Consider the following 26913-nt stretch of genomic DNA (forward strand, 5'->3'; position numbering starts at 1 on the left):
CCCCGATTTTCTGCTCTCCTTGTCTGTGCTATTTCTTCTTCGGTCAGTGTTGTGCCCTCCTTGGTCAGTGCTATGCCCTCCTTGCTCTATGCCCTCCCCAGTCAGTGCTGTGCCCTCTTTGCTCTGTGCGCTCCCCAGTCAGTACTGTGCCCTCCTCAGTCAGTGCTGTGCTCTAAGAGCTCTGTGTCCTCCCCAGTCAATGCTATGCCCTCCTTGCTCTGTGCCCTCCCCGGTCAGTACTGTGCCCTCCTCAGTCAGTGCTGTGCTCTCCTAAGAGCTCTGTGCCCTCCCCAGTCAATGCTGTGCCCTCCTTGCTCTGTACCTTCCCCGGTCAGTACTGTGCCCTCCCCGGTCAGGGCTGTGCCCTCCTTGGTCTCAGCCGTACCCGGTCAGTGCTGTGCCCTCCTTGGTCTCTACCCTACCCGGTCAGTGCTATGCCATTCCCGGTCAGTGCTGTGCCCTCCCCAGTCAGTGCTGTGCCCTCCTTGCTCTGTGCCATTCCCGGTCAGTGCTGTGCCCTCCTTGCTCTGTGCTGTGCCATTCGCGGTCAATGCTGTGCCCTCCCCGGTCAGTACTGTGCCCTCCTTGCTCTGTGCCATTCCCGGTCAGGGCTGTGCCCTCCTTGGTCTCAGCCGTACCCGGTCAGTGCTGTGCCCTCCTTGGTCTCTACCCTACCCGGTCAGTGCTATGCCATTCCCGGTCAGTGCTGTGCCCTGCCAGGTCAGTGCCCTCCCCGGTCAGTAGTGTGCCCTCCTTGCTCTGTGCTGTGCCCTCCTTGCTCTGTGCCCTCCCCGGTCAGTACTGTGCCCTCCTTGCTCTGTGCCATTCCCGGTCAGTCAGTGCTGTGCTCGCTTTGCTCTGTGCTATGCCCTGCCAGGTCAGTACTGTGCCCTCCTTGCTCTGTGCCCTCCCAGGTCAGTGCTGTGCCCTCCTTGCTCTGTGCCCTCTCAGGTCAGTGCTGTGCCCTCCTTGCTCTGTGCTGTGCCCTCCCCGGTCAGTACTGCGCCCTCCTTGCTCTGTGCTGTGCCCTCCCCGGTCAGTACTGTGCCCTCCTTGCTCTGTGCTGTGCCCTCCCCGGTCAGTACTGTGCCCTCCTTGCTCTGTGCTGTGCCCTCCCAAGTCAGTGCTGTGCCCTCCTTGGTCAGTGCTGTGCCCTCCTTGCTCTGTGCTGTGCCCTCCTTGCTCTGTGCTGTGCCCTCCCAGGTCAGTACTGTGCCCTCCTTGCTCTGTGCTGTGCCCTCCCCGGTCAGTACTGTGCCCTCCTTACTCTGTGCTCTCCCCGGTCAGTACTGTGCCCTCCTTGCTCTGTGCCCTCCCAGGTCAGTACTGTGCCCTCCTTGCTCTGTGCCCTCTCAGGTCAGTACTGTGCCCTCCTTGCTCTGTGCCATTCCTGGTCAGTACTGTGCCCTCCTTGCTCTGTGCCCTCCCAGGTCAGTACTGTGCCCTCCTTGCTCTGTGCCCTCCCAGGTCAGTACTGTGCCCTCCTTGCTCTGTGCCATTCCTGGTCAGTACTGTTCCCTCCTTGCTCTGTGCTGTGCCCTCCCTGGTCAGTACTGTTCCCTCCTTGCTCTGTGCTGTGCCCTCCCTGGTCAGTACTGTGCCCTCCTTGCTCTGTGCCATTCCTGGTCAGTACTGTTCCCTCCTTGCTCTGTGCTGTGCCCTTCCCGGTCAGTACTGTGCCCTCCTTGCTCTGTGCTGTGCCCTCCCTGGTCAGTACTGTGCCCGCCTTGCTCTGTGCCCTCCCCGGTCAGTGCTGTGTTGTGCCCGGGGCACAGTTATGTAGTCAGTGCACTTTAGCCCCGTATTCCGGCCTGGTCGTCCGTCGCGCAGTCCCTGGCGGGCCCCTCCGCGCTCCCAGGCCCAGTGTGGAGCGGCTGACGGCAGGGGGCGCGTCCTGTGCTGCAGCCAGTGGGGAGGAGGCAGGGGGTTGTCCGTGTGACTGTCCCAGCAGCAGTGCTACCATAGAGCAGACGGGGAGAGTGTGAGGTCCCGGGGACTCTGCGGGAGACTTGCTGGATTATCCCGGAGCCCGGGCTGCCCGGCTGGCGCTGCCCTCCTACCAGGTAGGCACTTCACTCCATGCTGCACTTTGTGGCTGGCACTGTGTATGAGATGCAGCTGGACGCGGGCAGAGGAGGGGGGACAGATTTAAAGTGCCCTGCTCCCATTGTGGAGCATAGATCACAGCAGTTTGAGACTAACTTTTGATAATCTTTGCATTCCAAGAGGTTCTGCAGCAGCTTTATAGGATGCACAGGATCAAATATGCATTTAAAAATCTTGAATTAATTTTTGTTTTATACTTTTCTAACAATTCTAACAACCCCTGGCGAATACGTCCCATAAATTATAGTTATGTTGCAAAGTGAACAAACCGCCTATAATTTCCACATATTGTACGACGAGGCGACCCGCGTGTTGTGGCCAGAGCCAAGTCTCCGAGCTTGTCATTTGCAAAGTTGGGAGAAGCCCCTGGGAGCGGTGCGCGTTTAGTGGTGATCGTGGGAATGGATCAGGGAGATCACTGCGCCAATCCGACCGCAGGGGCGGTGATCGAGGCAGCTCTCCGGGGGATCCGATCCCTGGCGGCCGTGATCTGCCCAAATATATAGGACGGTCGCTGTGACTGAGGCAATTGATGAAAGTGGAGTCAATCGTTAGGATTTTTGCTGAATTAAGACTGTTCCTCTATAATAAGGGTAGGGGATTAATTTTCCCAAGGGGCCACATGTGAGACCGTGACTGCCATGGGGTGCCGAACCAAAAGGAAGAAATTAATTCTACTCAATATTAATATTAACGTATAATTGTTTTATATTGTATGATTTAATATTGCCCCAAAGTAACTATGCTGACCCTCCCCTGTATGTGCCCCTTTATTTGAGGCCAAGAATGCAGCCCCTATATATAGCATGAAGCCAAACACGCAGTCCCCCGTATATAGTTTGAGCCCGTACACAGTCCCCCTATATACAGTGTGATCCCCCTACACAGCCCCCTTATACACAGCATGAGGCCATAGGTGAGTCCCCCTATGTATATGATGAGCCCCCTATATACAGTTGGAGCCCCACACAGTCCCCTTATACACAGTATGAGCCCCTACACACCCCCTTATACACCTCATGAGGCCATAGATGAAGTCCCCCTATGTACATGATGAGCCCCCTATATACAGTTGTAGCCCCTACACAGCCCCCGTATACACAGCATGAGCCCCTACACAGCCCCCGTATACACAGCATGAGGCCATAGATGAAGTCCCCCTATGTACATGATGAGTCCCCTTATACACAGTATGAGCCCCTACACAGCCCCCGTATACACAGCATGAGCCCCTACACAGCCCCCGTATACACAGCATCAAGCCATAGATGAAGTCCCCCTATGTACATGATGAGTCCCCTTATACACAGTATGAGCCCCTACACAGCCCCCGTATACACAGCATGCGCCCCTACACAGCCCCCGTATACACAGCATGCGGCCATAGATGAAGTTCCCCTATGTACATGATGAGTCCCCGTATACACAGTATGAGCCCCTACACAGCCCCCGTATACACAGCATGAGCCCCTACACAGCCCCCGTATACACAGCATGAGGCCATAGATGAAGTCCCCCTATGTACATGATGAGTCCCCTTATACACAGTATGAGCCCCTACACAGCCCCCGTATTCACAGCATGAGGCCATAGATGAAGTCCCCCTATGTACATGATGAGTCCCCTTATACACAGTATGAGCCCCTACACAGCCCCCGTATTCACAGCATGAGGCCATACATGCAGTCCCGCTATGTAGTGACGTCGCACACCCTGATTAGTGGAAGGAGTCGGCGGCTCCATCCTCCGCCATTGTATTCACCGTTATCTTCATCCTCAGCATGCCGATAGTGGTGAAATTAGGGTGAGGGCGGCCATATCATGCGGCCAGGGTTTTCAGCCCATCGGACAGAGGGCCGGAGGTGACCCATAGGCTACAGTTCTCCCTGGTCTAATCTATAGGAAATATGTTTTCCGCTGTTTGAATGGTTGACATGTGGCCCAACAGCTAAAAGTGACATCCGTGTCTTTGAGTCTGTGATTCGTGGCCATTAACCTCTGCTTGGTAGGTCTCTGTGGTCACATACGGGACGCACGTGTCTATGAAGTTGGCCATGTTTCTCTTACTGATCCATCACTTATCATTTAGATGATTTTTCCGTTTCTGAAAAAAAAACAATTAATACAAGTACGGTATATATTCTCATACCTTGGGCAAAGGAGGTCTGATGATAATATTCTTCATTTATATGGGGGCCAACATGGCTGCACAATTGAGAGAAGAATAAGAAATCATCAACTGACAGGAGACATGGTGCTGCTCTTAAAGCCCTCATGTATATTAGATGGCTGTAAACGGTTCTCTCCCGAGCCCCCCATACGCAGTATCGTGCCGGATTCTTATCTCCTCCTATTGTTGTCAGGAGCCCCCCATATTCAGGAGACTGTCGGTCGGTTCGGCCTTTAGTCTTATCTGGATGGAGGATTTCACGAGGACTTTCCATTAGTTTGAGCATGGTCACATCATGGAAAAGAGGCTGCAGAACTGAATAAAAGGTTTGTTTGTTTTTTTCATTTATTTTGTAATTTCTCCTCTCCTTTGGGGAGATATTATCTTTGTAAAGTTTAGGTTATATTTTATAAGTTCAAGGGGACGGTACCAGAGATCAGGTCATACGAACAGTGAACATACCTTCTTCTGTGAGACATGTAACGACTGCCTTGATCTCTGCAGCTACAGTTGTAGTAAAGCGCAGAGCTGAGTGTCATGACAAGTGCCTCTTATAGCTTTCACCTCACAGCAGTCAGTGTGGGGGGATACAGCAGAACTTACAGTGCTGTGAGAGGAGAGCTGCAGGGGTGGTTGTAAGCTCTGCTGTATCGCCCCTCACACTGACTGCTGTGAGATGAGGTGTTTTTAATGACTGTCAGCTCTGCTCTATACTACAAAGTTGCTGCAGAGATCAGGGCTGTCTACCATTACATCCCACAGGAGAAGGCATGTTCTTCTGAACTCTTGGGTTGTTTTCTTCCTTATCCCCTGCATAACACCTCCTGCTTATGATTGGTCAACGTCAAGCAGGGGAAAGTACACACCCTCGGAGAAGAATCTCTAATAATTAGACCTTAGGGTACGTTCACACTAGCGTTGCGCCGCCCTGCGTCGGCGACGCAACGCGCGACGCATCGAAAAACGCGCGCAAACGCGCGCAAAAACGCGCGCGTTTTGCGACGCGTGCGTCGTTTTTGACCAAAATCGGACGCACAGAAAATGCAACTTGTAGCGTCGGAAACGACGCACACGGCGAAAAACGCAAACAAAAAGACGCACGCGTCCCCTATGTTAAACATAGGGGCGCGTCGCCGCTGCGTCGCCGACGCAACAGCGGCGCAACGCTAATGTGAACTTAGCCTTAAAGGGCCACTGTCACCCCCTCCAGCCGTTATAAACTAAAAGAGCCACCTGGTGCAGCAGTAATGCTCTTTTAGTTTTTGGTGCATGTATTCCCAAAATAAAGCGTTTTGTTACTTCTACAAAATTCCTGTCTTTCGCCAGGGAGGCAGGTCCTCACCCCCCTGCTTGAAACGCCACACTGCCGTCACTCAAATATTCAGGGGCTCCGGGCGCCGCCCCCTCCACGCTGTTTTCGCTTGAAATCCGGCGCCTGCGCTGTGTACTACTGTGTGGGGCAGGCGCAGTGAGCTCTGGCCATCTGACGTCCCAGCCAGGCTTGCAGACTGCGCCTGTGCGACCGCCCTGCCTATGAATCCCAGCCCCGCACTGTGCATAATGCATAACACACTGCGGGGCTGGGATTCCCAAGGTGGGTGGCCGCACTGCCAGCACAGGCGCAGTCTGCAAGCCTGGCTGTGACGTCAGACGGCCAGAGCTAACTGTGCCTGCCCCACACAGTAGTACACAGTGCAGGCGCCGGATTTCATGCGAAAACAGCGCGGAGGGGGCGGTGCCCGGAGCCCCTGAATATTTGAGTGACGGCAGTGTGGCGTTTCAAGCAGGGGGGTGAGGACCTGCCTCCCTGGCGAAAGACAGGTATTTTGGAGAAGTAATAAAATGCTTTATTTTGGGAATACATGCACCAAAAACTAAAAGAGCCACCTTGTTAGAATGCAGCATTACAAGGTGGCTCTTTTAGTTTATAACGGCTGGAGGGGGTGACAGTGGCCCTTTAAACTTTACAACTTAATATTTCCACAACATGCTGGTGAAAAGTCCTCCTAAGGCTCTGTTCACATGCACACATTGAGTATTAGGTAAGTTTTTTACCTCAGTATTTGTGAGCCAAAACCAGAAGAGGGTGATAAATGCAGAAGTGGTGCAAATGTTTCTATTATACTTTCCCTCTGACGAATAAGTCACCACTTCTGCATTTATCACCCACTCCTGGTTTTGGCTACAAATACTGATGTAAAATACTGACCAAATACTGCTAGTGTGACGGCAGCCTAAGGGTTTGTTCACATGCTGCTTTTTTCCCACAGACAAAAATTAACATTGTACATTACCATCAAATAGAATAGCTCTCTGAAATCTTATGCACACACTGCTTATTCTTCCTCGCAGATTTGAACCATTATTGTTTTTTCTTTCAGAATTTTCCCCCTTTCAAGTGAATGGGGAAAAAACACAATTAAAAGCGAGGCACAAACATGCTTATTTTACACTTTGTTTTTTTTTTTATGGAAACACTGTTCTGCTGTAGAAAAAAATCTGGAAATATTAAGCGTGTTCACACAGTGACTTTTTGTCCACCGCCTGTTTAGTGTAACCGAACAGACTCAAAGAAGGATTACAAAAAGTGTGATTGGCCTTTATCCCTCTGCTTCTGTTCTCCTGGGTATGAAGCAATAAGCGATCGGAGATTGTCTCATGCGAGAGAATCAGATCGATTTTGCTAATAACACTTGACTCAGACTGTGGTCCGAGTGTTATCGGGTGTGGAGAAGATGGAGAACTTAATTTCTCCATTGTAGGTGTCAGCATATATTGGATGGTATCCGAGTGCAGTCATGCACCTATAGAGTTGAATAGGCGCACATGATCCAAATTGTGGAGTCATTCGCAGCATGCTGCAATTTATTTATTTTTTTCTCATGGGCTCATAGTATATAACACATCTGCACTGCCACGTAGTAAAACATTTGGTCCTAGTGCTATCTGATAAAACATTGGATAGCACTCTGCCGTGTTATGCGCTCATGTGAGTGAGCCCTAACAAAGACAATGTATGGAAAAGGAAGTTCCAGCACCTATTGTGCTGGAAGAAAGCTGATGAAGAGGCACCACTCCTTTTTAAAAGGATTGGCAATTAATAAGGTCTATGAATCAAGACAGTACCTGAACATAATATACTAAAGGTACCGTCACACTAAGCGACGCTGCAGCGATACCGACAACGATCCGGATCGCTGCAGCGTCGCTGTTTGGTCGCTGGAGAGCTGTCACACAGACAGCTCTCCAGCGACCAACGATGCCGGTAACCAGGGTAAACATCGGGTTACTAAGCGCAGGGCCGCGCTTAGTAACCCGATGTTTACCCTGGTTACCATCGTTAAAGTAAAAAAACAAACGCTACATACTTACCTACCGCTGTCTGTCCTCGGCGCTCTGCTTCTCTGGTCTGGCTGTGAGCACAGCGGCCGGAAAGCAGAGCGGTGACGTCACCGCTCTGCTTTCCGGCTGCCCGGCGCTCACAGCCAGTACAGGAGGAGTGCAGAGCACAGCGCCGGGGACAGACAGCGGTAGGTAAGTATGTAGCGGTTGTTTTTTTACTTTAACGATGGTAACCAGGGTAAACATCGGGTTACTAAGCGCGGCCCTGCGCTTAGTTACCCGATGTTTACCCTGGTTACCAGTGAAGACATCGCTGAATCGGTGTCACACACGCCGATTCAGCGATGTCTGCGGGGAGATCCAGCGACGAAACAAAGTTCTGGACTTTCTTCCCCGACCAGCGACAGCACAGCAGGGGCCTGATCGCTGCTGCCTGTCACACTGGACGATATCGCTAGCGAGGACGCTGCAACGTCACGGATCGCTAGCGATATCGCCTAGTGTGACGGTACCTTAAGTTTTTACACCAAACTTTGTGTGTGAGATGAGTGCAGCAAGACAATTCTATAGGTTTTGTTTAAAAGCACAGGTACACTTTTAACTTTATAATCTTACCACAAAGTCTAGTAGAATTACAGGTCCTTCTCAAAAAATTAGCATATAGTGTTAAATTTCATTATTTACCATAATGTAATGATTACAATTAAACTTTCATATATTATAGATTCATTATCCACCAACTGAAATTTGTCAGGTCTTTTATTGTTTTAATACTGATGATTTTGGCATACAACTCCTGATAACCCAAAAAACCTGTCTCAATAAATTAGCATATTTCACCCATCCAATCAAATAAAAGTGTTTTTTAATAACAAACAAAAAAACCATCAAATAATAATGTTCAGTTATGCACTCAATACTTGGTCGGGAATCCTTTGGCAGAAATGACTGCTTCAATGCGGCGTGGCATGGAGGCAATCAGCCTGTGACACTGCTGAGATGTTATGGAGGCCCAGGATGCTTCATGTTGTGAATTCTGTGGCTGAGTTCACTTCTGTGGTCACAAGTGGTATTGCAGTCTCTGGGCTTCCTCCCTCAGGTGTTTTGGTGAGCTCGTTGGCTGCCTTGCTATTTAGCTCCACCTGAGTCTGTCTTCCTTGCTCCTTTTCAATGTTCCAGTGTTGGATCTGAGCTACTGCATCTTTCCTTGGGCCTGCTGCTCTGCTAGATAAGTGCTTCTAGTTTGTTTTCTGTTTTTTTCTGTCCAGCTTGCTATTGTCTTTTGCTGGAAGTTCTGAGAAGCAGAGGGGTGCACCGCCGTGCTGTTAGTTCGGCACGGTGGGTCTTTTTGCCCCTTTGCGTGGTTTTCGTTTTAGGGTTTTTTGTAGACTGCATAGTTCTCTTTGCTATCCTCGCTCTGTCTAGAATATTGGGCCTCACTTTGCTGAATCTATTTCATTCCTACGTTTGTCTTTTCATCTTGCTAACAGTCATTATATGTGGGGGGCTGCCTATTCCTTTGGGGTATTTCTCTGAGGTAAGTCAGGCTTGTATTTCTATCTTCAGGCTAGTCAGCTCCTCAGGCAGTGCCGAGTTGCATAGGTAGTTGTTAGGCGCAATCCACTGCTGCTTATAGTTGTGTGAGGATAGATCAGGTACTGCAGTCTACAGAGATTCCACGTCTCAGAGCTCGTCCTATTGTTTTTGGTTATTGCCAGATCTCTGTATGTGCGCTGATTACTGCACGCTGTGTTGCCTGATTGCCAGCCATAACAGTACAAGGAGCCCCACCAATGATTCCCAATAGAGGGAAAAAAGAAATCCTGACATCATTTTTTTTTCTTAGCTCTGTCTTCAGTCTTTTTTTTCCCCTAGACATTAGAGTGCTTCAGGACACAGCTGTGGACATGGATATTCAGGCTCTGTGCTCCTCAATGGATAATCTCGTTGTAAATGTACAAAAGATTCAAGATACTATTGATCAGAAATCGATGCTAGAACCAAGAATTCCGATTCCTGATTTGTTTTTTGGTGACAGAACTAAGTTCCTGAGCTTCAGAAATAATTGTAAGCTATTTTTGGCCTTGAAACCTCATTCTTCTGGTAATCCTATTCAACAGGTTTTGATTATTATTTCTTTTTTGCGCGGCGACCCACAGGACTGGGCGTTTTCTCTTGCACCAGGAGATTCTGCATTGAGTAATGTTGATGCATTTTTCCAGGCGCTGGGATTGCTTTACGATGAGCCTAATTCAGTGGATCAGGCTGAGCAAAATCTGCTGGCTTTATGCCAGGGTCAGGATGATCTAGAAGTATATTGTCAGAAATTTAGGAAATGGTCAGTACTCACTCTGTGGAATGAATCTGCACTAGCGGCTTTGTTCAGAAAGGGTCTCTCTGAAGCTCTTAAGGATGTAATGGTGGGATTTCCTATGCCTGCTGGTTTGAATGAGTCTATGTCCTTGGCCATTCAGATCGGTCGTCGCTTGCGCGAGCGTAAATCTGTGCACCATCTGGCGGTACTGCCTGAGAGTAAACCTGAGCCTATGCAGTGCGACAGGACTATGACTAAAGTAGAACGGCAAGAACACAGACGTCTGAACAGACTGTGTTTCTATTGTGGTGATTCTACTCATGCTATTTCTAATTGTCCTAAACGCACTAGGCGGTTCGATAGCTCTGCCGTTATTGGTACTGTACAGTCCAAATTCCTTTTGTCCATTACCTTAATGTGCTCTTTGTCATCGTATTCTGTCATGGCGTTTGTGGATTCAGGCGCTGCCCTGAATCTGATGGATTTGGATTATGCTAAACGTTGTGGATTTTTCTTGGAGCCTTTGCGGTGTCCTATTCCGTTGAGAGGAATTGATGCTACACCTTTGGCCAAGAATAAGCCTCAGTACTGGGCCCAGCTGACCATGTGCATGGCTCCTGCACATCAGGAAGTTATTCGCTTTCTGGTACTGCATAATTTGCATGATGTGGTCGTGTTGGGGTTGCCATGGCTACAAACCCATAATCCAGTATTGGATTGGAACTCTATGTCGGTAACCAGCTGGGGTTGTCAGGGAGTACATGGTGATGTTCCATTTTTGTCTATTTCGTCATCCATTCCTTCTGACATCCCAGAGTTCTTGTCGGACTTTCAGGATGTATTTGAAGAGTCCAAGTCTGATGCCCTACCTCCGCATAGGAATTGTGATTGTGCTATCGATTTGATTCCTGGTAGTAAATTCCCTAAGGGTCGTTTATTTAATTTGTCCGTACCTGAACACACCGCTATGCGCAGTTATGTGAAGGAGTCCCTGGAGAAGGGACATATTCGCCCATCGTCGTCACCATTGGGAGCAGGGTTCTTTTTTGTAGCCAAGAAGGATGGTTCGCTAAGACCGTGTATTGATTACCGCCTTCTTAATAAGATCACTGTTAAGTTTCAGTATCCCTTGCCATTGATTTCTGACTTGTTTGCTCGGATTAAGGGGGCTAGTTGGTTTACTAAGATTGATCTTCGTGGTGCGTATAATCTGGTGAGAATCAGGCAGGGAGATGAATGGAAAACGGCATTTAATACGCCCGAGGGTCATTTTGAGTATCTGGTGATGCCGTTCGGACTTGCCAATGCTCCATCTGTTTTTCAGTCTTTTATGCATGACATTTTCCGTGAGTATCTGGATAAATTCTTGATTGTTTACTTGGATGACATTTTGATCTTCTCAGATGATTGGGAGTCTCATGTGAAGCAAGTCAGAATGGTTTTCCAGGTACTGCGTGCTAATTCCTTGTTCGTGAAGGGATCAAAGTGTCTCTTCGGTGTGCAGAAAGTTTCATTTTTGGGGTTCATCTTTTCCCCTTCTACTATCGAGATGGATCCGGTTAAGGTTCAGGCCATCCAGGATTGGACTCAGCCGACATCTCTAAAAAGTCTGCAGAAATTCCTGGGCTTTGCTAATTTTTATCGTCGCTTCATCTGTAATTTTTCTAGCATTGCCAGACCATTGACCGATTTGACCAAGAAGGGTGCTGATTTGGTTAATTGGTCTTCTGCTGCCGTGGAAGCTTTTCAGGAGTTGAAGCGTCGTTTTTGCTGTGCCCCTGTGTTGTGTCAACCTGATGTTTCTCTTCCGTTCCAGGTCGAGGTTGATGCTTCTGAGATTGGTGCAGGGGCGGTTTTGTCACAGAGAGGTTCTGGTTGCTCAGTGTTCAAACCATGTGCTTTCTTTTCCAGGAAATTTTCTGCTGCTGAGCGTAATTATGATGTGGGCAACCGAGAGTTGCTGGCCATGAAGTGGGCATTCGAGGAGTGGCGTCATTGGCTTGAGGGTGCTAAGCATCGCGTGGTGGTATTGACTGATCATAAGAACTTGACTTATCTCGAGTCTGCCAAGCGCTTGAATCCTAGACAGGCCCGTTGGTCGTTATTTTTTGCTCGTTTTGATTTTGTGATTTCATACCTTCCGGGCTCTAAAAATGTGAAGGCGGATGCTCTGTCTAGGAGTTTTGTGCCCGACTCTCCGGGGTTATCTGAGCCGGCGAGTATCCTCAAGGAAGGAGTCATTGTGTCTGCCATCTCCCCTGATTTGCGGAGAGTGTTGCAGAAATTTCAGGCTAATAAACCTGATCGTTGTCCGGCCGAGAAACTGTTCGTCCCTGATAGGTGGACTAGTAAAGTTATCTCTGAACTTCATTGTTCGGTGCTGGCCGGTCATCCAGGAATCTTTGGTACCAGGGAGTTGGTTGCTAGATCCTTCTGGTGGCCATCTCTGTCACGGGATGTGCGTGCTTTTGTGCAGTCCTGTGGAATTTGTGCTAGGGCTAAGCCCTGCTGTTCACGTGCCAGTGGGTTGCTTTTGCCCTTGCCGGTCCCGAAGAGGCCTTGGACACATATTTCGATGGATTTCATTTCTGACCTTCCCGTTTCTCAAAAAATGTCGGTCATTTGGGTGGTCTGTGATCGCTTTTCTAAAATGGTCCATCTGGTGCCCTTGGTTAAATTGCCTTCCTCCTCTGATTTGGTGCCTTTGTTCTTCCAGCATGTGGTTCGTTTACATGGCATTCCTGAGAATATTGTTTCTGACAGAGGTTCCCAGTTTGTCTCGAGGTTCTGGCGAGCCTTTTGTGGTAGGATGGGCATTGACCTATCTTTCTCCTCGGCCTTCCATCCTCAGACTAATGGCCAGACCGAACGAACCAATCAGACCTTGGAAACATATCTGAGATGTTTTGTTTCCGCTGACCAGGATGATTGGGTGTCATTTTTGCCGTTGGCTGAGTTCGCCCTTAATAATCGGGCCAGCTCGGCTACCTTGGTCTCTCCATTTTTCTGCAATTCTGGGTTCCATCCTCGTTTCTCTTCAGGACAGGTTGAGTCTTCGGACTGTCCTGGTGTGGATTCTGTGGTGGACAGGTTGCAGCAGATCTGGACTCAGGTAGTGGACAATTTGACCTTGTCCCAGGAGAAGGCTCAGCTTTTCGCTAATCGCAGACGCCGTGTGGGACCCCGACTTCGTGTTGGGGATTTGGTTTGGTTATCTTCTCGTCATATTCCTATGAAGGTTTCCTCTCCTAAATTTAAACCTCGTTTTATTGGTCCGTATAGGATTTCTGAGATTCTCAATCCGGTGTCTTTTCGTCTGACCCTCCCAGACTCCTTTTCCATACATAATGTATTCCATAGGTCGTTGTTGAGGAGATACGTGGCACCTATGGTTCCATCTGTGGAGCCTCCTGCCCCTGTTTTGGTGGAGGGGGAATTGGAGTATATTGTGGAGAAGATTTTGGATTCTCGTGTCTCTAGACGGAAACTCCAGTATCTGGTCAAATGGAAGGGTTATGCTCAGGAAGATAATTCCTGGGTTTTTGCCTCTGATGTCCATGCCCCAGATCTTGTTCGTGCCTTTCATGTGGCTCATCCTGGTCGGCCTGGGGGTTCTGGTGAGGGTTCGGTGACCCCTCCTCAAGGGGGGGGTACTGTTGTGAATTCTGTGGCTGAGTTCACTTCTGTGGTCACAAGTGGTATTGCAGTCTCTGGGCTTCCTCCCTCACGTGTTTTGGTGAGCTCGTTGGCTGCCTTGCTATTTAGCTCCACCTGAGTCTGTCTTCCTTGCTCCTTTTCAATGTTCCAGTGTTGGATCTGAGCTACTGCATCTTTCCTTGGGCCTGCTGCTCTGCTAGATAAGTGCTTCTAGTTTGTTTTCTGTTTTTTTCTGTCCAGCTTGCTATTGTCTTTTGCTGGAAGTTCTGAGAAGCAGAGGGGTGCACCGCCGTGCTGTTAGTTCGGCACGGTGGGTCTTTTTGCCCCTTTGCGTGGTTTTCGTTTTAGGGTTTTTTGTAGACTGCATAGTTCTCTTTGCTATCCTCGCTCTGTCTAGAATATCGGGCCTCACTTTGCTGAATCTATTTCATTCCTACGTTTGTCTTTTCATCTTGCTAACAGTCATTATATGTGGGGGGCTGCCTATTCCTTTGGGGTATTTCTCTGAGGTAAGTCAGGCTTGTATTTCTATCTTCAGGCTAGTCAGCTCCTCAGGCAGTGCCGAGTTGCATAGGTAGTTGTTAGGCGCAATCCACTGCTGCTTATAGTTGTGTGAGGATAGATCAGGTACTGCAGTCTACAGAGATTCCACGTCTCAGAGCTCGTCCTATTGTTTTTGGTTATTGCCAGATCTCTGTATGTGCGCTGATTACTGCACGCTGTGTTGCCTGATTGCCAGCCATAACAGCTTCAATAGCGGCCTTAAGCTCATCCAGAGTGTTGGGTCTTGCGACTCTCAACTTTCTCTTCACAATATCCCACAGATTCTCTATGGGGTTCAGGTCAGGAGAGTTGGCAGGCCAATTGAGCACAGTAATACCATGGTCAGTAAACCATTTACCAGTGGTTTTGGCACTGTGAGCAGGTGCCAGGTCGTGCTGAAAAATGAAATCTTCATCTCCATAAAGCATTTCAGCCGATGGAAGCATGAAGTGCTCCAAAATCTCCTGATAGCTAGCTGCATTGACCCTGCCCTTGATGAAACACAGTGGACCAACACCAGCAGCTGACATGGCACCCCACACCATCACTGACTGTGGGTACTTGACACTGGACTTCAGGCATTTTGGCATTTCCTTCTCCCCAGTCTTCCTCCAGACTCTGGCACATTGATTTCCAAATGACATGCAAAATTTGCTTTCAGCAGAAAAAAGTACTTGGGACCACTTAGCAACAGTCCAGTGCTGCTTCTCTGTAGCCCAGGTCAGGCGCCTCTGCCGCTGTTTATGGTTCAAAAGTGGCTTTACCTGGGGAATGCGGCACCTGTAGCCCATTTTCTGCACACGCCTGTGCACGGTGGCTCTGGATGTTTCCACACCAGACTCAGTCCATTGCTTCCTCAGGTTCCCCAAGGTCTGGAATCGGTCCTTCTCCACAGTCTTCCTCAGGGTCCGGTCTCCTCTTCTCGTTGTACAGCGTTTTCTGCCACATTGTTTCCTTCCAACAGACTTACCATTGAGGTGCCTTGATACAGCACTCTGGGAACAGCCTATTTGTTGAGAAATTTCTTTCTAGGTCTTACCCTCTTGCTTGAGGGTGTCAATGATGGCCTTCTTGACATCTGTCAGGTCGCTAGTCTTAAGGCCCCTTCACATTTAGCGACGCTGCAGCGATACCGACAACGATCCGAATCGCTGCAGCGTCGCTGTTTGGTCGCTGGAGAGCTGTCACACAGACCGCTCTCCAGCGACCAACGATGCCGGTAACCAGGGTAAACATCGGGTAACTAAGCGCAGGGCCGCGCTTAGTAACCCGATGTTTACCCTGGTTACCATGCTAAAAGTAAAAAAAAACAAACACTAGATACTTACCTACAGCCGTCTGTCCTCCAGCGCTGCGCTCTGCTTCTCTGCTCTCCTCCTGTACTGTCTGGGAGCCGGAAAGCAGATCGGTGACGTCACCGCTCTGCTTTCCGGCTCACAGCCAGTACAGGAGGAGTGCAGAGCACAGCGCTGGAGGACAGACGGCTGTAGGTAAGTATGTACTGTTTGTTTTTTTTTACTTTTAGCATGGTAACCAGGGTAAACATCGGGTTACTAAGCGCGGCCCTGCGCTTAGTTACCCGATGTTTACCCTGGTTACCAGTGAAGACATCGCTGGATCGGTGTCACACACGCCGATCCAGCGATGTCTCCAGGGAGTCCAGCGACGAAATAAAGTTCTGGACTTTATTCAGCGACCAACGATCTCCCAGCAGGGGCCTGATCGTTGGTCGCTGTCACACATAACGATTTCATTAACGATATCGTTGCTACGTCACAAATAGCAACGATATCGTTAACAATATCGTTATGTGTGAAGGTACCTTTACCCATGATGGGGGTTTTGAGTAATGAACCAGGCAGGGAGTTTATAAAAGCCTCAGGTATCTTTTGCATGTGTTTAGAGTTAATTAGTTGATTCAGAAGATTAGGGTAATAGGTCGTTTAGAGAACCTTTTCTTGATATGCTAATTTATTGAGACAGGTTTTTTGGGTTATCAGGAGTTGTATGCCAAAATCATCAGTATTAAAACAATAAAAGACCTGACAAATTTCAGTTGGTGGATAATGAATCTATAATATATGAAAGTTTAATTGTAATCATTACATTATGGTAAATAATGAAATTTAACACTATATGCTAATTTTTTGAGAAGGACCTGTATATTAGTCTGATAGTCTTGCAGAACTCTCACTAAAGGGTAAGTGCTGTTGGATGAGCATGTGGTGTATAATTAGTCTGGATGAGAATGACAATACTCAGGTATCAGGTCACCGCAGTCACACAACAGTCGGGTTACACACCACATGACGTCCCTAGTACACACAGCCATGCTGTATATAATACGGCACCCTGAATTTTCTAGGTGGCCATTTTTTCTTACATAGTCATATACAGATTTAGGAGAAAAAATGTCACGTGTTCTTTTGGATGAGAAATTCTCCCCTTCTAGACAAGTATTGCACATGTGAAAGAATGAAGTGCCTACTGGAGACACCATATGGTGATATATAAGATATCTGCGGGTCTGTAAGTTATACCAGTACAGAGTCCGTACATGTGGTAATGCCTTCTAGAACACGTGCAGAAGTTGAGAAAAAAAACGCGCTGCTGGTTGGTATGAAATAAGAAATATCCAAAATAGTTGCGGTTTTAATTCTCAACGCGTTTCGAAGTATCCAAAATTTCTTCATCAGGAGAAACCACAGAAACTTTCCATAGTTTCTCTTGTTAAAGAAGTTTGGGATAGTTAAAAACATGTTGAAAATAAAACTGCAGCCATTTTACAGTAGTCCTTGGATCCTTCTTACGTCATACCTTGCAGCAGCGCAGCACACCTGCAGCACTATTGAAGTCTTTGAAGTTGACATCCGGACGTCTTGCAGCCCGTGCCCTCTCCAAACTGATTCTGTGCCTGCTTTGCTCCAATTCTCCCCTCCCTCAACGTCTCTGTCTCCATCTACCAAGACAGAAAAAAAATCAGCAGAAATCCTTAATTTCCAGAAGGTTTTGGTAGAACCCCTAAATTTGCAAACTCTTTCCTCCAAGAAAGTTTACAGATCTTGTACATGCCACCAGATTATGGACATAGTCTCCGCTCTAAACAAACCTCAATTTATTTTCCAACAGATTCCATATGAATCTGAAAGTAAAAGCCCCTGTGTGCCGCCATATGGTGCATAGGGAAGTATATAAAGCTCCACACATTTGTATGGGTGCTGGATTACGGCATTATTCTATTCTGTGCTTGCTTAGGTCCGTCAGCGTTTGGAGTAATCTGAGCTAAAAATTATGGGTCATCAACCTGGTTTATTTATTATTACTTTTAATTCAGAAACGATCATGTTCCATATATAATACATACATATATATTTTTTCATTGCAGCCTTTTAACCTGGGGTTGATAATAGTCCACTTTGTCCCCATATACCCCTGGGCCGGTTATGTGACCGTCCTTTGGTTGAAAGTTTTTCTTAGCTGTAAATGCAACTTCACAGCTATTGGCAACTCATCATCGTAAATGCTTTTAAAGTAGAGGGAAACTGCCAGGATGTGGAGCCATTAAGAGAGGCCGTCGCCTGGGGCCGCGATACTAGATGGTTTGCCATCACTATTCATCAAAGTATTCATTGCTGATTCCTTAGGTTTGGGATGCTAAATAGAATCTCATATCCCAATATGCAGAATATCGATGCTCTTATTCTTAATGGCAGCAATAAATGCTTACTGTATATTGGTATATGAGAAGGAGGAAATTCAGAAAGTAGAGCAGCCATCACTTTCTTGGTGCTCACTCGCACTATCGCACTTTTTAATGGTTTGCTCCTCACTACTGATCATAGTTAACTTTCATAGAAATCTATAAAATTTCAGCTGATCGCTATCCAGATTTCCCTTTTTGCTATTCATATGAATGGTGGATACCAGAAATACTAGAAGTCACATATTTCACAAAAATTATAGGTCCGGAAAGGTTGAAATCCAGTACGGTGGCTCAGTGGTTAGCACTGTTGCTTTTCTGCGTTTGCGTCCTGGGTTCAAATCCCACCAAGGACAACATCTGCAAGGAGTTTGTATGTTCTCCCTGTGTGTGTGGATTTCTCTGATTTCTTCCCACACTTCAAAGACATAATGATAAAGAATTTAGATAATGAGCCCCAATGGGGACAGTGATGATGATGTCTATAAAGCTCTGTGGAGTATGATGATGCTGTATAAAAAAGCATAACAAATGATATTATTTGATTTATGTGTCGTCGCCACAAACATCGGATGGTCAATCCTGCTGTAATCTCTCTCTGAAACACAGAAACAGCAGCGCAATGGACATTATAAAGCAGAAGTGTGCAGTGTTGCTGTGAATCCAGCATTTTTGAAAGATAAAACACTTAAGGGCTCATGCAGACGTTGGTGCAAATTGGCCCTATCTTGGATGGTCGAACCGCAGTGCACAGACTTACTGGCCATGAGTCTTGAGCATGCCAGTGTCATATATTCTATGAGGCTGTTGCGCTTGGGTCGGGGAAGCTGCGGCTGTGGAATGAATCACATAACTTTTCTTTGAGCCTCTGCTTAAACATTGAACAGGTAGTATGGATTTTCCTTTCTTTGCTAAACCTGGAAAGGTCGTAGGTCTGATCAGTGGTTGACAAATGACTTCTGCACTTTTTGGAACTCTTCTTTGAAATTGTCCGCAGGAGGGGACAATACTGAAGCCCCAATGAAATAACTCTACTTTCATAAAACTTGATCTTATTGGAAAAAATATGTAATAAATAAGCTGCAAATTATCTTTCAGAATTACTGTATGTTGTCTTACCCTAAAAAGAAATCACTGCAAAGTGCGACCACGAGGCATCTCCCTTCTATATAATATGCAGTGCAGAATTCGACACCAAGACGGATTACGGGAAGTGGGTGGATTTCGGTCACTCTGCTTCTCATCTTCTGTCCACTAAACTGCACACAGACCTAAGAGAGAGGCACACTATCCATTCAGAAGACAGCACTGGACAATGGCAGTAGCAAGGCATGCTGCGACGTCGGGGTAAAGAAGTTCCAGTTCTTATAGTAATGGTAGAATGATAATTTAAGAGACACCCATCGCTGAAAAGGAGAGAATATCAAGCTTCAGAGCAGGAAAATCATCACATAACAGACTGGTATTTTCACAGTGTTGGGTTGAAAACAGCAAGACCATATTTTTCGACATATTTGTGAAAGGACAGGTACACTTTAAGTGGTGTGCCTGGGTAGGAAAGTATTGCATCTTTACTCTATACCCACACGGATGTCTATTTTGCAGAAGATGGAAGGAGGGTTCCCTGTAGGAGGTATACCAAGCATCTGTGTGCAACTGGTGTGTGAAAAACGAATGTATTGGGGGACTAGTTCCAGAGCATACTGGGCACCGGACAAGACCCAGCCAATGACCGATGTATTGGGGGACCAGTTCCAGTGCATATTGGGCACCAGACAGGATCCAGCCAATGACAGATGTATTGGGGGACCAGTTCCAGTGCATTTTGGGCACCAGACAGGATCCAGCCAATGACAGATGTATTGGGGGACCAGTTCCAGTGCATTTTGGGCACCAGACAGGATCCAGCCAATGACAGATGTATTGGGGGACCAGTTCCTGTGCATATTGGGCAGCGGACAGGATCCAGCCAATGACGGATGTATTGGGGGAACAGTTCCAGTGCATATTGGGCACCAGACAAGATCCAGCCAATGACGGATGTATTGGGGGAACAGTTCCAGTGCATATTGGGCACTGGACAAGACCCAGCCAATGACAGATGTATTGGGGGACCAGTTCCAGTGCATATTGGGCACTGGACAAGATCCAGCCAATGACGGATGTATTGGGGGAACAATTCCAGTGCATATTGGGCACCAGACAGGATCCAGCCAATGACGGATGTATTGGGGGAACAGTTCCAGTGCATATTGGGCACTGGACAAGACCCAGCCAATGACAGATGTATTGGGGGACCAGTTCCAGTGCATATTGGGCACCAGACAGGATCCAGCCAATGACAGATGTATTGGGGACCAGTTTCTGTGCATATTGGACAGCGGACAGGATCTAGCCAATGACAGATGTATTGGGGGACCAGTTCCAGTGCATATTGGGCAGCGGACAAGATCCAGCCAATGCCCAATGGTCACTAATTTTACTGCAAATTTCCCCCTTCCGCAGTGCAAACGCAATTTGCCTATCTGCATTAGAGGACATTTCTACGACTGTCCTATTCCTCTGAATGCGTCTTTTCTGCTTAACAACCCCATTCAGATGAATGGAATTGATTTTCAGTCTCACAAATTTCTGCAATAAATCTGTGGCAAAAAAATCCTCCCATAATACAGAACTTGAGCCTGAGGCTTGAATTCGGATCCACCCTGGAGGGTCGATTGCCGAATCCTTTTTTTTGGCTTTTTTTTTAAAGGAGGCATTTCCAACAAGGGAATTTAATTTCTGGGTCTGAAATTTCGTTCTGTATTAAAATAGTTGAAGAAAGGTCATCCTACGTTGTAAGATCTGGGACTGCCACTAAGCTGACCTGTTGGCTGTCATTAATGGATATTGTGCAAGACGTGTAAAGGACATGAGTGTGCTGTGTGATTGGGAAGGTTCGGCCTTCGGTGGTATTTATACTTAGGTGCTGCCTGATTTCCGAACCCTCATGTTACAGCTCAGGGTGTGACTATAAAATGTTCTTAATGAAGTGATTATGTAACCTACCGCACACGATGCCAAGATCTGCTCCCAAGGCCGTAGTTACAGGTGCGCCGTCTGTGTGAACTATGGGAATCGCTTTGTATTTGTTGGCTCAAATGCCCTTCAGACTGATCATGAGATAGAGATTACCCTCGCGTGCGCTGCTCATCCAGCTGTCGCAAGACTATTAACATTTGTTTACAATGGCAATCAATGGGCGATGTACAGTGGCATGTAAAAGTTTGGGCACCTCTGATCAAAATGACTGTTATTGTGAACAGTGAAGCAAGTTGAAGATGAAATGATCTGTAAAAGGCCTAAAGTTAAAAATGACACGTTTCATTTGTATTGTAGGCACACAAAATAAATGTAGTCATTTTTTTTCCCATTTTAAAAAATACAAAAAGGAAAATGGGCCAATGCAAAAGTTTGGGCACCCTTGGAGACTTGTGTCCTCAGAAAATTTTGACCAAGGTTTCAGACCTTAATTAGTCTGTTAGGATTATGGCTTGTTCACCATCATCGTTACGAAAAGAAAGGTGATGCGAATTTCCCAGCTTTATAAAAACCCAGCCTCCGCTAACCTTGTGCCAAAAATCAGCAGCCATGAGTTCTTCTAAGCAGCTACCCAGCACTCTGAAAATGGTGGAGGCCCACGAAGCAGGAGAAGACTATAAGAAGATAGCAAAGCGTTTTCAAGTTGCCCTTTCCTCAGTTCGAAATGTAAATAAGAAATGGCAGTTAACAGGAACAATGGAGGTCAAGATAAGGTCTGGAAGACAAAGCAAAATTTCAGTGAGAGCTGCTCGTAGGATTGCTAGAGAGGGAAATCAGAACCCCTGCTTGACTGCAAAAGACCTTCAGAGAGATTAAGGGTACCGTCACACTATACGATTTACCTACGATCACGACCAGCGATATGACCTGGCCGTGATCGTAGGTAAATCGTAGTGTGGTCGCTGGGGAGCTGTCACACAGACCGCTCTCCAGCGACCAAGATGCCGAGGTCCCTGGGTAACCAGGGTAAACATCGGGTAACTAAGCGCAGGACCGCGCTTAGTTACCCGATGTTTACCCTGGTTACAAGCGTTAAACTAAAAAAAAACAAACAGCACATACTTACATTCTGGTGTCCGTCAGGTCCCTTGCAGTCTGCTTCCCGCACTCAGTGACTGCCGGCCGTAAAGTGAAAGTGAAAGCACAGTTGCTGTGCTCTGCTTTCATTTTACGGCCGGCAGTCACAGTGCGGGAAGCTGAGACGGCAAGGGACCTGACGGACACCAGAATGTAAGTATGTGCTGTTTTTTTTTTTTTAGTTTAACGCTTGTAACCAGGGTAAACATCAGGTAACTAAGCGCGGTCCTGCGCTTAGTTACCCGATGTTTACCCTGGTTACAAGCGAACGCATCGCTGGATCGCATCGCTAGATCGGTGTCACACACACCGATCTAGCGATGACAGCGGGAGATCCAGCGATGAAAGAAAGTTCCATACGATCTGCTACGACGTACGATTCTCAGCAGGATCCCTGATCGCTGCTGCGTGTCAGACACAGCGATATCGTAACGATATCGCTGGAACGTCACGAATCGTACCGTCGTAGCGATCGAAATGTTATAGTGTGACGGTACCCTTAGCAAACTGGAATTGCGTTCTATCTACTGTTCAGAGATACCTACATGGGGTATGAGAAGAAGATGTCCAATTAAAAGGTATCACGCTAAGAGCAATAATTTGTGTTGTACTGGCTGTCAAACATGGGCTACATCAACCAACAAGACTGATAAACTAATAGACTAATAATAGTACGACAGTACCCACGGTCTACTGACTGATTGGGACAGCGTCCCACTATTGAGACTCGGGGAACTCACAGACAAGCAAGTGTTCATCATTTAATATAGGAGACCACTACTAACAGCATATTACTACTATCATTAATCTGTTAGTTTATCAGTCTCCTTGGATGATGTAGCCCATGGTTGACAGCCAGTACGACACAAATTATTGCTCTTAGCGCGATACTTTTAATTTTCTGTAATTTTTTACCAGTAACAGAGGCGGCACAACATCTGTTGGGTATTTGTTGTCACTTCTAAATTTTTCTTTTGCACCTATTAGTGAATTTGGTGCATAAAGAATATGGTTTTGTAGTTTATTTAGAAATGAAGTGTTGCCCCTTGAATATGGGCTTACCAATTATTTAAGGACCTTTTTGTCTTGATTTATCTGTTTGGTATCAGCAGCTTCGGTGCCCCTTTTCTTAGCGCCAGTGTGTTACTATCATAGTCAAGATGTCCAATTAGTGGACAACGTGTTTAGCTTTAGGCCTTTCACAGATAATTTAATCTTCAATTTGCTTAACTGTTCACAATAACAGTAATTTTGACTAGGGTGCACAAACTTTTACATGCCACCGAATGTATCCCACTGTATGCCTTTACCGTGGCACGTACTGGAGGTGTTCTATCAGGGCGAACTTCTGGAAGAATGAAAAAACAAGATCTGAGCACAACAGAGCCATCCTGATATGTTCATGAACGTTGAGGTGGAGCTTGTGAGGCACTAAAGCACAAATATCGGAATCTATGATAATTCCAACTTCAACAGAGCCTGTATAAGTAAGTACATATAGTGGAGGCTTTCTGGGAATAACTTTTCCCTCCACTTTTGTTTCTGCCGGGTCTCTGTCAGCACAGAATAACTGTTGCCTCCAAGTCCAGGCGCTCGGTGCTTCACGGCGGGGCCTGTCATTTAAGTGCTCCGTCCCACCTACTTGTTTTCCTTCTATTTCCGTCACTTCTTTGGCTTTATGAAATCAGAGATGTCGATCACAAAAGAAGAGGAGTGGAGAGAAAACAAGGTGTATGTAAATGATTGGCCCCGAGCACTTGCCCCTGGCTTGAACAGTTATTCTGAGCTGAAAAAGTCCATTTAACCTGGCAGAAGCCAAAGTGTGCTGAGAGAACCCCTTTAAAGTAATACATACCCTCCGTGGGACCAGTGATGAATTTGTTTTGTTACCCCGGTCTTTGTTGACAGCCTACTGTGATGATATCACAACTACAGCTCATGTCCCTGTGCTCGGCAGTTCATGCTGTCACCGCTGCAGCCTGTCAGTAGAGACCGGGGCAGCAGTGGAGAACCTGAACTTGGTGACTGTGATTAACGTCTGAGCTTATTATTTCAATGGAGCAGAAACCAAACGGGAGTGAAAATGTTATTCCCAGAAAACCCTTTCAAGGTTATGTGCACTACTTGGACAACTTCTTCTCATACACCACGCTTGGTCCCCCATTAAACAATAAGGGTTGCACTCCTCTCCCGTACCGGCGCCGTTCCCGCAGTGTCGGTACGCCGACTCCCGGGGCTCCCGTGTTGTTGTGACTTGTGACGCTGGCACCCTTCAGCGCTGGCCTAACAGTCCCCGCCTCACTGTCGAATTGAGCAGGAAGAGGAAGTCCGGCACAGGAGGTGAGTATAGTCTTTATAATTTTATCTACGCAAAACATTTTGATCAAGTAGGGGTTGTCCTAGTAGTAGTTGCTGCTCAGTCTTCTCTTCATAAATTCTGCACAAAGACTACAGGGCCTATACACATGATACATATATGCTAGCCACCTTAGGGAGAGACCCAAGTTGGGCTAAATGTAGCGGGACGAAAGAGACCGAAAAGCCCTCTACTTAAAGGAAATACATAGTGGATGCTTTCCTAAAACGGAAAGTACTTGCAAGCAGCATAATAAAAAGAATAGCAGGTTTACCCAGAATCCTTTGCAGTAGGCGGAGCTATGCAAATCATCTTTCCACCCCAGTCTAATCCACAGCGCTTGGAACCGCCAAGCGTGCAATGCTGCGGATTAGTTTCTAAATTTACACAGCCAACCAATTCCTACCTATGGACACGTGTTTCGGGCTTTAGGCCCTCATCAGCACAGGGCTGGAATTGGTTGGCTGTATGGAGTGGGGCTCGGTGAGCAAGCGATACATACATGCTAGCCACCTTAGGGAGAGACCCAAGTTGGGCTAAATGTAGCGGGACGAAAGAGACCGAAAAGCCCTCTACTCATAGGAAATACATAGTGGATGCTTTCACATGCATACACATGATAGAGATTTGTCACAAACCCTGAAGGGCTTCCTGATGCCAGCAAAGTGAGTGAGAATCTTGAAGGGTATGTGCACACGTCAGGATTTCTGGCAGAAATTTTCATGACAAAAACCTGACATTTCTGCCAGAAATCCGAATGCGTTTTTTTTCGCATTTTTTTTTTTTTGCGGTTTTGATGCGTTTTTTCTTGCGTTTTTTCCAAATGCATAGAATAGCGAGAAAAACGCTGAAAATCCACAAAATTTATGAACATGCTGCTTTTTTTTTTTTTACCGCAATGCGTTTTTTGTGTGGAAAAAACGCATCATGTGCCCAAAAATTGCAGAATGCATTCTAAATGATAGGATGCATATGTAGGTGTTTTCTAATGCGTTTTTATCGCGCAAAAAAGGCTAAAAAAAACGAAAAAACCTGAACGTGTGCACATACCCGAAGTCTTGTGCAGACGGTGCTTATTTTTGAGTTGCAGATTTCAGTCATGCTAATGAGTGGGGAAAAATCTGCTCCAAAAATGTAATAAAATAGCGCCTATTTTACACAAAGTTTTTCCTGCAAAGAGATTCAGAAGCGGTGCAGAAATTTTCGCACCAAATACTTAATATGTGCGCATACCCTAACAATGTTTTTAAATGTATTGCTTTTTATGAAGGTTTTTCGTCACTTTTGTTAAAATGGAGATTTAATAAATATTGTAATTTTGTAAAGACCATGGCAAAACTGCCAGAAAAATGAGTACTGTAAGTACAGGTCCCTTGTACGAGAGCGGGTGTGTGCAGACCTGGGGTCCAGTCACCTGTACAGTAAGCTGAGCACCGCTAATAAGGAGCATGACAAGTCTGTGTCTGGGTGGAGATCCCTCTGCATAAAACATTCTGGTTCCAGCTGTTTGTGTTTCTGTATGGAACAAGTTTCTTTCCAGTCCATGAGTCAGTGGCATGATTGTCGCTCTGCACAGCCGATAGAGGTGAGTCCGTCACGTAGTGACTCTGTAAATCTGTATTTTACTGCATTCCGGCATGATCGTTATGTGACAACGGTAATGCAGCAAGTGACTTGTACAACAGTATGTCACTTAAAAAATGTTAATGTCGGCATCAAGTCTTCGATTTGTATGACATATGACCATGCTGGAAATATTTTAGATAAAAAAATTAATTAATGGGAAATCTGCTGCAAAATTCACCTCAGTTTCACTCCAATTTCACTTTCTATATTGAAAAGGAGGAAATCTGTGATGTAATTCGGTATAAATTTGACATGTGGAAGTAGCAGAATGGCTGTATAGATAGACACGTGTTCCCCTGGCAGTCATACCTTTTTTTTTTTGTGAGACCCGAAAAGCCGGTGATAAAAAAAAATCTTTTACAGAAACTGTATGAAAATCAGTCACTAAGGCTACGTTCACATTTGCGTTGTGGGCCGCTGCGTCGGCGACACAACGCAAATAAAAACGCACGCAAAAACGCTGCGTTTTGTGACGCATGCATCCTTTTTTGCCAAAATTTGGACGCAAGAAAAATGCAACTTGTTGCGTTTTCTGCGTCCGACGCTTGCGGCAAAAAAAACGCATGCGTCGCACAACGCAGCACAACGCATGTCCATGCGTCCCCCATGTTAAATATAGGGGCGCATGACGCATGCGTCGCCGCTGCGTCACCCGACGCAAACGCGCAAAACGCTAATGTGAACGTAGCCTTATCTCACTCCCTCCACTGAGGGCTAAACATGAACTTGTCACAGTGGTTTGGCCGATGGCTATATTATCTTGGTGGACCTTCATCGAGACTTCTGTAACGTTTTAATATTTCTCAGACAAGCTTCAAATTACCAACACTTTCTTACTCGGTTCCAAAGGTTCTAACTTAGGGGGCATTCAGTTGTCCATACAAATTGGTTCTAGATCAGACTGCAATGCATGTACTGTAGTCTGGTCTCTCGACACTACC

At 46.8% G+C, this 26913-nt stretch overlaps 1 protein-coding gene across 3 annotated transcripts in view; it reads left to right on the plus strand.

Moving 5' to 3' along the window:
• The first annotated feature begins 1913 nt into the window (after positions 1-1913).
• LZTS2 (leucine zipper tumor suppressor 2) overlaps positions 1914-26913 on the plus strand; it is a 166085-nt gene continuing 141085 nt past the window's right edge. Inside the window, exons 1-2 of one of the 3 annotated variants that reach the window (XM_069753733.1) lie at positions 1957-2063; positions 4470-4602. The gene's annotated coding sequence lies outside the window, so the exon portion shown is untranslated. Of the gene's footprint in view, positions 2064-4469; positions 4603-26913 lie in introns of all 3 variants that reach the window. The other 2 variants (XM_069753732.1, XM_069753737.1) reach the window with 2 other exon arrangements.

The sequence above is a fragment of the Ranitomeya imitator genome, chromosome 2, assembly GCF_032444005.1.
Source record: "Ranitomeya imitator isolate aRanImi1 chromosome 2, aRanImi1.pri, whole genome shotgun sequence".
In the NCBI taxonomy this organism is placed as follows: Eukaryota; Metazoa; Chordata; class Amphibia; order Anura; family Dendrobatidae; genus Ranitomeya; species Ranitomeya imitator.